At 43.1% G+C, this 15,560-nt stretch overlaps 1 protein-coding gene across 3 annotated transcripts in view; it reads right to left on the bottom strand.

Annotated features, from left to right (window-relative positions):
* LOC139389347 (semaphorin-6A-like) overlaps nt 1-2,953 on the bottom strand; it is a 97,163-nt gene extending 94,210 nt beyond the window's left edge. The window contains exon 1 of one of the 3 annotated variants that reach the window (XM_071136024.1): nt 2,593-2,953. The gene's annotated coding sequence lies outside the window, so the exon portion shown is untranslated. The remainder of the gene's footprint in view (nt 1-2,592) is intronic. The other 2 variants (XM_071136025.1, XM_071136026.1) reach the window with 2 other exon arrangements.
* Between the last annotated feature and the right edge of the window lie 12,607 nt (nt 2,954-15,560).

The raw sequence follows: 15,560 nt of genomic DNA, 5'->3' as shown, positions 1-15,560 counted from the left end.
CCGGCTGTCATTGTGCGCTGTCCTATTGCCCAACGTCTTCCGGGATAGGCCGTCATTGTAAATAAGATTTTGTTCTTAACTGACTTGCCTAGTTAAATATGGGCTACATGGGATATAATTTCCCCAAAGGATTATGGTATTAAAATGTATATTATTTTGCTATCTGTGGACTACTATGGTAGCCCGTCTAAAATGCGATGAAAGCCTAATTTTAAATGATTAAAGTATAAAGACAACTGCAATAAAAATAATAAATAAATAAAGGGTTAATCATAAATAAATCACATGTTGACGAGTGTGAGGATTTTAATGATGCTCTCATACACAAATTGTTTAAACAACAAAAAATACACTGGCTGCACATTAATAAAACATACAATCATAAAAGATATAGACAACTCTGTTGGACCTATAGTATTGTCACTAAATTAGAACACAATGATTAACAAGGCCTCGCTTTGAGTAATTGAGTTCAATTCATTACACATAGGCATGCCATTGATCAATTATTCAAGACCAAGCACGTCTATCTATCCTTGACTGACAAATGTAAATACCAACCTACACCCCTGCACAGCGGATCCAAGCACACAAGTGTGACAAATCCACATCAGTCACACACAATGCCAACCTCATTGCTATTGTTGGGAAGCTGCAGATCAAATGTCCCACAGAGCATTGCTCCAAATAGAGGCGCCACAATGCATGCTGGTGTTTTGGTTTCTCCTCTTGTCTGCTTTGAAGAAAAAACAATGCTTTCTCCAAATGTAGTCAGTCACACAGTGGCAGACACACATGTACACATACATCAATGGCAGGATGATCTGCTTTCAGAGTATGTCTTGTAAACAATGTATCATGGCAGGTGTTTCAAAATGGCTCCAGGACTATTGCCCATCACTGTAAGAATGCTGTAGTGTATATCTCACAGAGATACCCATAGTACATATCCTCTACAGTATCTCATCTCAACTTTACTGTTACACTATATATCCATGCGGAAGTGCCGAGAATGGGAACGCATCAATTATTTTTTCCAGTGATTTCATGAAATAATGGATCATAGACTATTCTTTTTCCTATCAATGTTTTTACAAGACCATCCCATCTTACAAATAATTCCCCCAAAATATCACAGCCATTTAGCACTATTCCTAATTGTGTTGTTATAAACACACAGGAAATGGGAGGTTTCAACATATTGAGAAACATCCCTTATCCTTGACTAGATTCCCATTGTAAATACAGCAACCCCAGACATATTCAAACTGGCTGAGAGAGCTGAGGTGTTAGCATGTTGCATGGGGCCTCCCTGCCCACCTAGTAAAAAATAATGGGTAAACTCAGCATCCAGTATATATGGCTGCTCACACCAGTTATATCTCTTTCTAAAGGAAATACATGACATACATGTAACACATATTTGATGCCGAATGGAGGAATTACAACAATGACCATCCCTGAAATGGCCCATAAATCCTGTAGTCACTAAACACAACCTTTGTGGACAACGCTTCACTCCTAATCTCTCTATGTGTGTGTGTGTGTGTGTGTGTGTGTGTGTGTGTGTGTGTGAGAGAGAGAGAGAGAGAGAGAGAGAGAGAGAGAGAGGGAGTGAGAGAGAGAGAGAGAGAGAGAGAGAGGGCGAGTGAGAGAGAGAGAGAGAGAGAGAGAGAGAGAGGAGAAAGGCAGAGAAAGGCAGAGAGAGACAGAGAGAGACAGAGAGACAAGTGGTGTAACTACAACCATCTACAGTACATCAGTTAAAGAAATGTCAGTCAGAAATCAGTTGGACCCAATTGTGGTAAAATAAAAGTGAAAATACATTTATGAAATAGCTACTGTATATTTAAATCCACATCAATAAATAATGTATGATGTGTTGAAGAATGATAAAGGCCAATACATTGAAATAACCTGCTGCGATAAAATACCTTATTTTCCACATGAAAAGACACAGGTGATATTCGTTTAGCCAACACTGACAATCTAAAATCCCGTCTGTCCTCTCACACATGACAATTGTATCTCATTGCGCAGCCATGGAGAGCCCAACAACGAAGGAGAGCTCAGATGATTTAAGTAGACTATAATGTTGAGTCCTGCTAGCCTAAGTTCACAGCACAGTAAAAGCAAGGGAGAGTTTGTCTCCATAATTGACAGGCGTTGTAATTATAGACGATTTCACCACCTAGGGAAAATTGTCGGAGACTTGTCAATAATAATCTATAATTTCTGAAGCTTTACAGGCACGTCGAAATTCTTCCAAATGATATTGAATGGACCCGTGACAGCTTGGATAATAGGCTTCGTGTAAATGCTTATTTACGCACAAACATTCTATATTTAAATTGCCAAAATACCTATTATCTTTACAAGATAATCCTACACTTTCCCAATGAATGGTTATTGATTAACTGCAACAGACAGATATTTCATAAAGTTACTGAAGTGACCTAGACTACCTCGTTATACATGCGTTGTGCACTTGTAATAGCCTATAGTGATTTGGAAAACAGGCTATAGTTTATAGGCTCTATGGAAATAGGCTACTATTATGCACATCCAAGGTTAAAAATCATAATACAATACCTTCAGCTCATGAATGGATATGCCTTGGGGTAAATGTATTGCTCGTCCTTTAATCCATTAAAACGAATGCTCAAAAAGCAGTTCAGACAGTGCTCATTTCGAGAGATAAAAAAAACTATGCGAACGCTACTTTTCTAAACCTCTTGGTTTTTTTTGTTACATGCCGCTCTTGTAGGCTACGCACCTCTTCAAATCGGAATATCCAGCGGTTTTAAAAACTCATTTGAGAAAGCTGAGCAGGACCAACCTGGCGTTCAAGAATTAACAATGGAGCGTTCCCGAACCATTCGTGGCAACCGAACTCAGTCCCCTAACAAAAGCTGCTGGTCATCCTATTTGGAGATGAAGCCTTCTTACTAGTGCACAGCGATCCCAGCTGTCACCCGCTACACACAGGGAGGAGCTATAAACCCTAGACTGGAGCGTGCTGGTGGAATAGGATCTTTTGTTTCATGGGTGCCTCTTATGACGACTGTATTTTTTAGATGTACACTGGTATTCCATGAAAAGACATTGACATAAATGCAAAAATCGAATCATTATAGCCTAAATGACCAAATAGAATAATTATGCACAGATAATGATTTTCGTTTAAGAGAAATAACAACAAACGATCTATTACATTTATATAGGCAATGGAAACGTGAAGCACAAGCCTATCTGGCTTGCACGGAAACTGTCAGAAACAATATTGTTGTGACAATGATGATGCCCACAGTTACGCATCGTACTCCCATTTCTTTGCGAGTTCCGTAATAAAGGTGAAATACAAATACCTAAAAACAATTATCAGAATAACAGCAAATCCCTCTGAAGTTGCAGCTACTTTTGTTTTTATGTCTACTACACGAAAAACAAAAACATGTCATACTCTAGATTGAGGCAAGACACACTGAAATCAGGCTTATTATATGTTACAAGGTGCTTACAGCTAGAAGGCCAAGGATTCATAATGGCTCATGCTCATATCAGGAGTGTTTGCTTTATGAAATAACAGCCCAATGGGGGTGGCTGCATTAGTTATGCCCCTTAATAAACTATAGCCACTTGGACAGATGCTTGCTGCAACAAATTGTATTTAGACATGCTGATATAATTTACAATGTACACCTTCCTCATGGTTCCAGTCCAGTAATGTAAACTGATTTATGACAGCATTTCGCCTTTATCTTCTTGAATTATGGCAAATTCAAGTCTGCAATTTGAGTAACTCACTATTACATAATTACAATGCAGGTGGATCATTGTGTGTGTGTCAATGGCCAAAAGATTATAAACTATTATCCCAGATAAATGAGTAGGCCTACAGACTGTTGTCTCTTTCAAGTTGTTGTGCCATTTGTTCCCGGCCTACATTTATTTGATAGTGTGGACAACATAAAAAATGATTTTAATTATGAAATGGTATAATGCTGCAAAGGTCAAGTGCATTTTACATAAATTAACGAGATTATGAATGATGTCACACCTGTAATTATGTGTGGTAATATTATTTATACCATGGCTGCCACCATTACAGAATCAATGTATACAAACATGACATAACCATACGGATGACATCACTAAATGGAAATAACAGGACAAATAAAACAAAACAAAACATATGCTTATACTAGCTTGAAACCCTTAGATATCCAATCAAATCTAAATCAAATAAAATGAAATTGTATTGGTCACATACACATGGTTAGCAGATGTTAATGTGAGTGTAGTGAAATGCTTGTGTCTCAAGTTCCGACAGTGCAGTAATATCTAACAAGTAATCTAACAATTCCCCAACAACTACATGTCACGGAACCCCCCGGTACTGCTGCTCATTCTGTTCACCAGATCTGGAGGTCTACGTCACTGGCTTTCTAGGCTTCACTGAACGGGATTCATTATTACCAACCCCGGACTGTCTTGTCTGATTACACACACCTGGTTCCCATTTCCCCTAATTAGTATGTTACATATGTGCCCTCTGTTCCCTCTGTCTTTGTCAGTTATTGTTCCCATGTCCGTTGGTCGTGTGAGTACCTATACGTTGGTGCAGCGGTTATAACCTCTTTGGGATCGGAGTTTCGCTAGCGTGCCTGTTAAGGTTTTCTTCCGTCGAAGGAGATGAGGACCAAAATGCAGCGTGGTTAATTCGATACATGAACAATACAAAACAATAAACATAACGTGAAAACCTAAACAGCCTATTCTGGTGCAAACAAACACTGAGACAGGAACAATCACCCACGAAACACTCAAAGAATACGGCTGCCTAAATATGGTTCCCAATCAGAGACAACTATAAACACCTGCCTCTGATTGAGAACCACTCCAGACAGCCATAGACTATTCTAGACAACCCCACTATACCACAATCCCAATACCTACAAAAACCAAAAGACAAAACACACCACATAATAAACCCATGTCACACCCTGGCCTGACCAAAATAATAAAGAAAACACAAAATACTAAGACCAGGGCGTGACAGAACCCCCCCCCAAGGTGCGGACTCCCGGCCGCACACCTAAACCCATAGGGGAGTGTCCGGGTGGGCGTCTGTCCACGGTGGCGGCTCCGGCGCGGGACGTGGACCCCACTCCAACAAAGTCTTAGTCCGCATGCATCGCGTCCTTAGATTGGCAACCCTCGCCACCGACCTTGGCTTAGTAACCCTAACCAAGGGCCCCACTGGACTGAGGGGCAGCTCCGGAATGAGGGGTAGCTCAGGACTGAGGGGAAGCTCGGGACTGAGGGGTAGCTCGGGACTGAGGGGAAGCTCGGGACTGAGGGGAAGCTCGGGACTGAGGGGAAGCTCGGGACTGAGGGGACGCTCGGGACTGAGGGGAAGCCCAGGACTGAGAGGAAGCTCAGGAAGGTAGATGGCTCTGGCAGATCCTGGCTGGCTGGTGGTTCTGGCAGATCCTGGCTGACTGGCGGTTCCGGCAGATTCTGGCTGACTGGCGGATCCTGGCTGAATGGCGGATCCTGGCTGACCGGCGGATCCTGGCTGACTGGCGGATCTGGAAGATCCTGGCTGACTGGCGGATCTGGAAGATCCTGGCTGACTGGCGGATCCTGGCAGACTGGCGGATCTGGCGGATCCTGGCAGACTGGCGGATCTGGCGGATCCTGGCTGACTGGCGGCTCTGGCGGATCCTGGCTGACTGGCGGCTCTGGCGGATCCTGGCTGACTGGCGGCTCTGGCTGCCTGGCGGCTCTGGCTGCTCCGTGCTGACTGGCGGCTCTAGCTGCTCCATGCTGACTGGCGGCTCTAGCTGCTCCATGCTGACTGGCGGCTCTAGCTGCTCCATGCTGACTGGCGGCTCTAGCTGCTCAATGCTGACTGGCGGCTCTAGCTGCTCCATGCTGACTGGCGGCTCTGGCTGCTCCATGCTGACTGGCAGCTCTGGCTGCTCCATGCAGACTGGCAGCTCTGGCTGCTCCATGCAGACTGGCTGCTCCATGCAGACTGGCAGCTCTGGCTGCTCCATGCAGACTGGCAGCTCTGGTAGCTCCATGCAGACTGGCAGCTCTGGCAGCTCCATGCAGACTGGCAGCTCTGGCAGCGCTGGACAGGCGGGAGACTCCGGCAGCGCTGTAGAGGAGGAAGGCTCCGGCAGCGCTGGACAGGCGAGGCGCACTGTAGGCCTGATGTGTGGTGCTGGCACTGGTGGTACTGGGCAGAAGACATGCACAGGAAGCCTGGTGCGGGGAGCTGCCACCGGAGGGCTGGTGCGTGGAGGTCGTACTAGATAGACCGGACCGTGCAGGCGCACTGGAGCACCGAGCCTGCCCAACCTTACCTGGCTCGATGCCAACTCTAGCCCGGCAGATACGAGGAGCTGGTATGTACCGCACCGGGCTATGCACCCGCATTGGAGACACCATGCGCTCCACAGCATAACACGGTGCCTGCCCGGTCTCTCTAGCCCCCCGGTAAGCACAGGAAGTTGGCGCAGATCTCCTACCTGGCGTCGCCATACTCCCTGTGAGCCCCCCCCCCAAGACATTTTTGGGGCTGACTCTCGGGCTTCCATCCACGTCGTCGTGCTGCCTCCTCATACCAGCGCCTCTCCGCTTTCGCCGTCTCCAGCTCTTCTTTGGGGCGGCGATATTCTCCAGGCTGAGCCCATGGTCCTTTACCATCCAATATCTCCTCCCATGTCCAGAAATCTGTATTTCGCTGCTCCTGCTGCCGCTGCCTGTCACCACGCCACTTGGTCCTGTTGTGGCGGGTGATTCTGTTACGGTTTTCTTCCATCGAAGGAGAGGAGGACCAAAATGCAGCATGGTTAATTCAATACATCTTTAATGAAGATGATACACGAACAATACAAAACAATAAAAGTAAAGTGAAAACCTAAACAGCCTATTCTGGTGCAAACAAACACTGAGACAGGAACAATCACCCACGAAACACTCAAAGAATACGGCTGCCTAAATATGGTTCCCAATCAGAGACAACGATAAACACCTGCCTCTGATTGAGAACCACTCCAGACAGCCATAGACTATTCTAGACAACCCCACTGTACCACAATCCCAATACCTACAAAAACCCCAAGACAAAACACACCACATAATAAACCCATGTCACACCCTGGCCTGACCAAAATAATAAAGAAAACACAAAATACTAAGACCAGGGCGTGACAGTGCCACTACAACCACATCCGGTGAAATTGCAGAGCGTGAAATTCAAAATACAAACATTGTGATATTAAACATTCATGAAAATATAAGTGTCTTACGTCGTATAAAAGCTTCACTTCTTGTTAATCCAACCGCGTTGTCAGATTTCAAAAAGGCTTTACGGCGAAAGAATACCATGTGACTATCTGAGGACAGCGCCCCACATCAAAATACTTTTCAAACCAGCACAGGCATCACAAAATCCCAAATAGCGATAAAATAAATCACTTACCTTTGAAGATCTTCCTCTGTTTGCAATCCTAGGGGTCCCAGCTACACAATGAAAGGTCCTTGTGTTCGATAAAGTCCCTCTTTATATCCCAAAAAGTCTGTTTAGTTGGCATTATTGATTTCAGTAATCCACTCGTTCAACATGCATACAAATGAATCAAAAAAGTTACAGGTAAAGTTTGTCCAAACAAGTCAAACGATGTTTCAAATTAATCCTCAGGTACTCTAATATCTAAATAAAAAATACAATTTAAGACGGAAAATAGTATGTTCAATAGGGAAGATAAATAACGAAGAGCGCACACCGCATTCACACGCGCAACAAGACTCCTTTTCTAATGAGGTACACCTTGGAAACTACTACTACTACTACTCATTTTTTCAAAAAACAAGCCTGAAACCCTTTCTAGAGACTGTTGACATCTAGTGGAAGCGATAGGAACTGCAATATGGAGTTTTGTTTGTTTTTTTCCCATAGGCTAGCATTGAAATAGCCTGTGACCTCAAAAACTTTTTTCCCTCGTGTTTTCGCCTGCCATATCAGTTCTGTTATACACACAGACATTATTTTCTCAGTTTTAGAAACTTCAGAGTGTTTTCTATCCAATGCTACGGGGTGAACAGGCAGTGGCTCGGGTGGTTGTTGTCCTTGATTATATTTTTGTCCTTCTTGTGACATTGGGAGCTGTAGGTGTCCTGGAGAGCAGGTAGTTTGCCCCCGGTGATGTGTTGTGCAGACCTTACCACCCTCTGGAGGGCCTTGTGGTTGATGGCGGTGCAGTTGCCCTACCAGGCAGGATGCTCTCAATTGTGCATCTGTAAATGTTTGTGAGGGTTTTAGGGGACAAGCCAAATTTCTTCAGCCTCCTGAGTTTGTCCGTGATGTGTACGCCGAGGAACCCAAAACTTTCCACCTTACTCCACTGCTGTCCCATTGATGTTGATAGGGGGGTGCACCCTCTGCTGTTTCCTGAAGTCCACGATCATCTGATTTGTTTTGTTGACGTTGAGTGAGAGGTTGTTTTCCTGACACCACTGGGGTTGAGACCCAGGGTCTCAAGCTTAATGATGAGCTTGGAGGGTACTATGGGGTTGAATGCTGAGCTTAAGTCAATGAACAGCATTCTTACATAGGTATTCTTCTTGTCCATATGGGATAGGGCACCGGTGTGCAGTGGGGTGGCGATTGCATCGTCTGTGGACCTATTGGGGCGGTATGAAAACTAAAGTGGGTCTAGGGTGGCAGGTAAGTTTGAGGTGATATGATCCTTGACTAGTCTCTCAAAGCACTTCATGATGACAGAAGTGAGTGCTACCTAGTCATTTTGTTCAGTTATCTTTCCCTTCTTGGGTACAGGAACAATGGTGGCCATCTTGAAGCACGGGAGCGATTGAATATGTCCATAAACACACCAGCCAGCTGGTCTGTGCATGCTCTGAGGATGCGGCTAAGGATGCCGTCTGAGCCAGCAGCCTTGCGAGGGTTAACGCGTTTAAATATCTTACTTATGTTGGCCCCGGAGAAGAAGAGGGGGGGCCCGCAGTCCTTGGTAGAGGACCATGTCGGTGGCACTGTATTAACCTCAAAGCGGGCAAAGAAGGTGTTTAGTTTGTCTCGAAGCAAGACGTCAGTGTCTGTGACGGGGCTGGTTTTCTTTTTGTAGTCCGTAATTGCCTGTAGACCGTGCCACATACGTCTCGTGTCAGAGCCGTTGAATTGTGACGACACTTTGTATCTATACCAACACTTTGCTTGTTTGATTGCCTTGGGGTGGGAATACCTACTCTGTTTATATTCAGCCATGTTCCCAGTCATCTTTACATGGTTAAATGCGGTGGTTGGTGCTTTCAGTTTTATCTATCCATGGTTTCTGGTTAGGGTAGGTTTTAATAGTCACAGTTGGTGCAACATCTCCAATGCACTTCTTCTAAACTCACTCACCAAATCAGCGTATAAATCGATGTTATTCTCTGAGGCTGCACGGAACATTTCCCAGTCCACATGTTTTGCATGGGTATGAATACACTTACAGTAGGTTATACACTTGGGCTAGCTTGAACTCTTAAAATATGTCCATGTACAGTACAGTATCAAAGCTTATCTTGTGTGAAGATACAGCCATCCTAGTTACAGTAATCCTGAGTTTTACGCATGGAAGATATGGTGCCGCTCTGGGAAGACACAGCCACTGATGCATCAGCTTCTTGACAGAGGCTAGATCCCAGGATACTGGAGTTGGCCATTGTTAATCTAAATCATGAGGCTGGTATCAGGTTGCTCAGGCTTTGGTTAGATTTAAGTCTGGACCTCCTTTTTGTTAGCTGCTGTGGCAATGAGACAGCTAAACTCAGCAAAAAAAGAAATGTCCTCTCACTGTCAACTGTGTTTATGTTCAGCAAACTTAACATGTGTAAATATTTGTATGAACATAACAAGATTCAACAACTGAGACATAAACTGAACAAGTTCCACAGACATGTGATTAACAGAAATTTAATAATGTGTCCCTGAACAAAGAGGTGTCAAACTCAAATGTAACAGTCAGTATCTGGTGTGGCCACCAGCTGCATTAAGTACTGCAGTGCATCTCCTCCTCATGGACTGCACCAGATTTGCCAGTTTTTGCTGTGAGATGTTACCCCACTCTTCCTCCAAGGCACCTGCAAATTACCAGACATTTCTGGGGGTAATGGCCTTAGCCCTCACCCTCCGATCCAACAGGTCCCAGATGTGCTCAATGGGATTGAGATCCGGGCTCTTTGCTGGCAATGGCAGAACACTGACATTCCTGTCTTGCAGGAAATCACTCACAGAACGAGCAGTATAGCTGGTGGCATTGTCATGCTAGGGGGTCATGTTAGGATGAGCCTACAGGAAGGGTACCACATGAGGGAGGAGGATGTCTTTCCTGTAATGCACAGTGTTGAGATTGCCTGCAATGCTGTGACACACCGCCCCAGACCATGACGGACCCTCCACCTCCAAATCGATCCCGCTCCAGAGCACAGGCCTTGGTTGTAACGCTCATCCTTTGACGATAAACGCGAATTCGACCATCACCCCTGGTGAGACAAAACCGTGACTCGTCAGTGAAGAGCACTTTTTGCCAGTCCTGTCTGGTCCAGCGACGGTGGATTTGTGCCCATAGGCAACGTTGTTGCCGGTGATGTTTGGTGAGGACCTGCCTTACAACAGGCCTACAAGCCCTCAGTCCAGCCTCTCTCAGCCTATTGCGGACAGTCTGAACACTGATGGAGGGATTGTGCTTTCCTGGTGTAACTCGGGTAGATGTTGTTGTCATCCTATACCTATCCCGCAGGTGTGATGTTCGTATGTACTGATCCTGTGCAGGTGTTGTTACACGTGGTCTGCCACTGCGAGGACGTTCGACAGTCCATTCTGTCTCCCTGTAGCACTGTCTTAGGCATCTCACAGTACGGACATTGCAATTTATTGCCCTGGCTACATCTGCAGTCTTCATGCCTCCTTGCAGCATGCCTAAGGCACATTCACGCAGATGAGCAGGGATCCTGGGTATCTTTTGGTGTTTTTCAGAGTCAGTAGAAAGGCCTCTTTGGTGTCCTAAGTTTTCATAACTGTGACCTTAATTGCATACCGTCTGTAAGCTGTTAGTGTCTTAACGACTGTTTCACAGGTGCATGTTCATTAATTGTTTATGGTTCATGGGAAACAGTGTTTATACCCTTCACAATGAAGATCTGTGAAGTTATTTTGATTTTTACGAATAATGTTTGAAAGACAAGGACGTTTCTTTTTTTGCTGAGTTTATGTAGGAACTGTATGGGGCCCTGTCAGATGCAGTATTAGAGACAAGAGAAAAACATTCACCCATGCTCCAAGAGCCAGTCATTATTATCTTACTGTTGTCTGAGTAAGCACATATTGGTTCAACAAACTACACAATGATGTGTGATCATCAATTACGACTTTTAGATATTTAATTTTTGCCTACTGTGGAATAGTTAGAATAATAGTCTTGTGTTACTTCACAAGGGGATGTGTCAGCTTCCAGTTTATGTGTATAACAAACATTGGAGCACAGCATGCATGACAAGTTGAAATGAAGTTATGAATTACAGGTGGAGGATCTTCTGAAAAGACAGACAGACAGACAGACAGACAGACAGACAGACAGACAGAGACAGACAGACAGAGACAGACAGACAGACAGACAGACAGACAGACAGACAGACAGACAGACAGACAGACAGACAGACAGACACGTATAAATGGCACTTGACGATGATCAGAGCAGTCATCTCATTGTGACAGGAAAAATATTCATTCGATGACATTATTTAACACCCTCTCAGCTTCACAACATTTAATTGGTCTCGGAGAAAATTGCAGTGAAAACGTTTTCTCATCAACACATAGGCCACCATACTCTCAGTAACAGGATATCAAGATATCAATCCATTTATATTCTGCACAGGTAATAAGAATTTACCATCTTTATACATTCTACTAAATCCCAATATGATCATTTTCTCCTCTAAGCCATAACAGCTACCCGCTGTGTGTGCAAGTGATGTGTTGAAAGTGATAAATAGTATGTTACCAATATGCAGTGGGGAAAAAGTACCCAATTGTCATACTTGAGTAAAAGTAAAAATGACTCAAGTAAAAGTGAAAGCCAGTAAAATACTACTTGAGTAGAAGTCTAAAAAAGTATTTGGTTTTAAATATACTTAAGTATCAACAGTAAATGTAATTGCTAGAATATACCTAAGTATCAAAAGTAAAAGTATAGATCATTTCAAATTCCTTATCTTAAGCAAACCAGGCAGAACAATTTTATTGTTTTTGTAATTTACTGATAGCCATGGGCACACTCCAACATTCAGACATAATTTACAAATTAAGTATTTGCGTTTAGTGAGTCCAACAGATCAGAGGCAGTAGGGATGACCAGGGATGTTCTCTTGATAAGTGAGTGTATTGGACCATTTTCCTGTCCTGCTAAGCAGTCAAAATGTAACGAGTACTTCTGGGTGTCAGGGATGTGTGGGGAGTAAAAAGTGCATTATGTTCATAGGGAATGTAGCAGAGTATAGTAAAAGTTGTAAAAAAATAGAAATAGTGAAGTACAGATACCCCCAAAAAATGACTTAAGTAGTATTTGAAAGTATTTTTACTTAAGTACTTTACACATCTGTCAAATGGATCTTGCCGATGATGATCCAGGATTAGTTTTTCCAATTATGCCTACTGTCGATGGTTTTACTGTATGTACAGCTATTCCAGTCACTATATATTGTCCTATCATCATTTTAGACGAATGTTGCAGTTTGCAAAACAGCCCTTTCGGAGATGAACTCTGAGTTCTGACTCAAAGCTGCAGACATCTACCTCAGCATATTAAATTAATGAAATGCTGGTGAACTATAATGGTGAAACGATTTAAAGCTGAGGTAGACATTCACTCAGAAACTTGCACCTTGAGCCTGAGCTAGAGCATGCACCAAGGCTGGCAGAAGCATGAATAAGTCAGTGTTTCTGCTCTGAGTCCCTATAATGAGGAGTGACAGTTAAAGAGGCCAGTGTTTTGGACTACAGTGGCACCTGCCTGCCATCATGACTCTCAAAATGGACCTTGTGCAGAAAATAAGCATATGCTTCAGATTACTGGGTAACTGGACCAGGACCCGTCCTGCCTTGGTTCTGTGTGTCATGTGCATCTTTGACTCCCTGGGTTAGGGAGTCTCCAGTAGCCTCATCTCCAGTCTCAGCCCCACATGGGAGGCTAGCTGTGGGTAAACCAGCTGATTAAATGACAACAGTGCTCAGTCCTTGCTGAATAAATAATCCTGCCAGTGCAAACACACGATTGTGCTCATACATTTTTCAGCCAATTCCTTTCTGTCACTCTCTCAACGTGGATGTGAATGTGCATGTAAGGCTAGTGTGTTCCACCCATTCAACAGAGCCACTGCATATTTTATCATCATAGGAACTGTCTATGGAGTCATTTATTCTTTCTCATTGGTCTAGGGAGCTTGTTGTTTTTGTTCCATGATCTGCAGCTTTGTGCTTTTTGCCCATGGTTGAAACTAAGGTGAAGGTGCTACGTGTGGAAAGCATGGGTTTCTGCTCTGAAATCAGTGCACATTCACCATGTTCTATCTGCAGACCTCTACTGTATATTAACTGCAACAATGTTTTAAATTAACCAAAGGAATCAAGAGTAGAGGTCTGCAGAAACTGATATCCACCCATGATTAAACATCACGATTAGGCTTTTGACAGACCTGACTTTGAACTGATTAATGATTGATGTGTCAGATGAAAGCAAGGTAGGTCATTGTGGGTGAGGGTCTACATGGACAGCATAAATCACCAAGGATAATAACCAACTAACCTTAAAGATAATGGACCACTAGACCATTTTGAGGTGCATTCAAGGTCCATAATGCAAAACAAAACGGTCATTATATAGTCACTTACCTTTAGGACAGAAACATTTGTGATCATTTTAAGATGTAAAGGATACATCTACTGTTATGGTATACACCGTTTTGTGCTGTAGTGGGCTATTGATATCAAATGATTTACCGTGATGGCTCCATATTCAGTAAACAGACAACAAACAGCTTGGTGCCAAAGGAAATCAATTCATCTTCACTATATTTGAGATATTTATATTCCCTGGCAATGGTTTGATATATCAGAAAGTCGTTTCAGTTAATGTTCCTATTACTGCTTTTCATCAGAATAAGTTAATTTACAAAATCACCTTTTCTCTCCCTCATATTATCGCTGAGGCAATACATTTATGAATAAATGTATGAATCAAACAATATCTACAGTATCTAGAGAAGGGACACGAATGAAATACTCTCTGCACATCTGTCTTTCATTCTCGACTAGATTTCAGATACGTTGGTGAGAGTGCAGTATCTGAGTAAGATTTGCTCAGAGCATCTGCTTATCTCCTATTTTTAAATAATGTAAAAATATTCTCCTCTTCTCATTAAGCCTTGTTCACTTTGCATTTTCAGAGACAAGAGGGAGGCTGCCAGACAACGAATGACACAAAGGCATTTGAAGAACTGGAAAATCAACAAAGTCATAGCTCCACTCAAAAGGTATACAGACTGTATAACCATAGGCGAAGAGTGCTGTGAAATTTAGCCATAAAACGTTTGAATTTCAAAAATATTTTAACCTGTTAGAAACCAAGTTGGTGCCAAAACAAAACCCAATGTGGTTTAGAGATAAAGAATGACATCTGCCACTGGAGTAACAGCTCCTACTGTATGTTAGTGCTGTAAAGACTGAAATAATTAATTTTTACATACATTTGCATAATTGAAAATGATCATTTAACAACATTTCACCTGGATGGCTAACCTTATACAACATGCATATGTTATAGTACTTAATTATACTCCATATTGTTGTTAATTACCAACATTCATTTGAATTAAAATGTAAATGGAACTTCAGTGTCAAAATTAATTAATCAAATCATCTGATGTGTTATTTATTTAAGTCTCAGATATAGACAGCCACAAAGTAACTACCCAGAATAACAAAAAGAGTAAGCAGCAGACGGTACTTGAGCTATCCTCTGTGAAAGAGTACAGGTGTAGGATCTTAATTTTACAATTTTTGTAGGGGTTGATAAAAAATTTTGTTAGGGCAAATCAAGTCTGACATTTTTCTGAGGAAATTACAAACTTTAGAAGCCTTTTAAACCTTTAATACACTACATGTTTGCATTTCCTGCAACAACAGGGTGATCAAATAAAGATCCTACATTTAGTGTTCTGTTGTTGTCAGCACAAGGATGTCAGGCAGGTGATGGAAGGATAATGACAGTGGGAGGAGGCTGCTTGACCCCTGGCGACCTCTTCCTGGACGCTGCTGCTGGGAAGCGTTTCAGGAACTGGGTGCAGTCAATGTGATGGGATATCCTGCTGCTGCCAGCCCTTCTTCCTCATACAGTAACTGTTCCCACAGCCCCAATCACCTTTTCAGGATGCTGCACTTGAAGTGCACACAGACACCTCCAGGTGACTCAACAACAAAAGCAGCC

Source organism: Oncorhynchus clarkii, chromosome 30 (assembly GCF_045791955.1).
Source record: "Oncorhynchus clarkii lewisi isolate Uvic-CL-2024 chromosome 30, UVic_Ocla_1.0, whole genome shotgun sequence".
In the NCBI taxonomy this organism is placed as follows: Eukaryota; Metazoa; Chordata; class Actinopteri; order Salmoniformes; family Salmonidae; genus Oncorhynchus; species Oncorhynchus clarkii.
The sequence above is the reverse complement of the archived record's forward strand: the minus strand, read 5'-3'. Positions and strand labels throughout refer to the sequence as shown.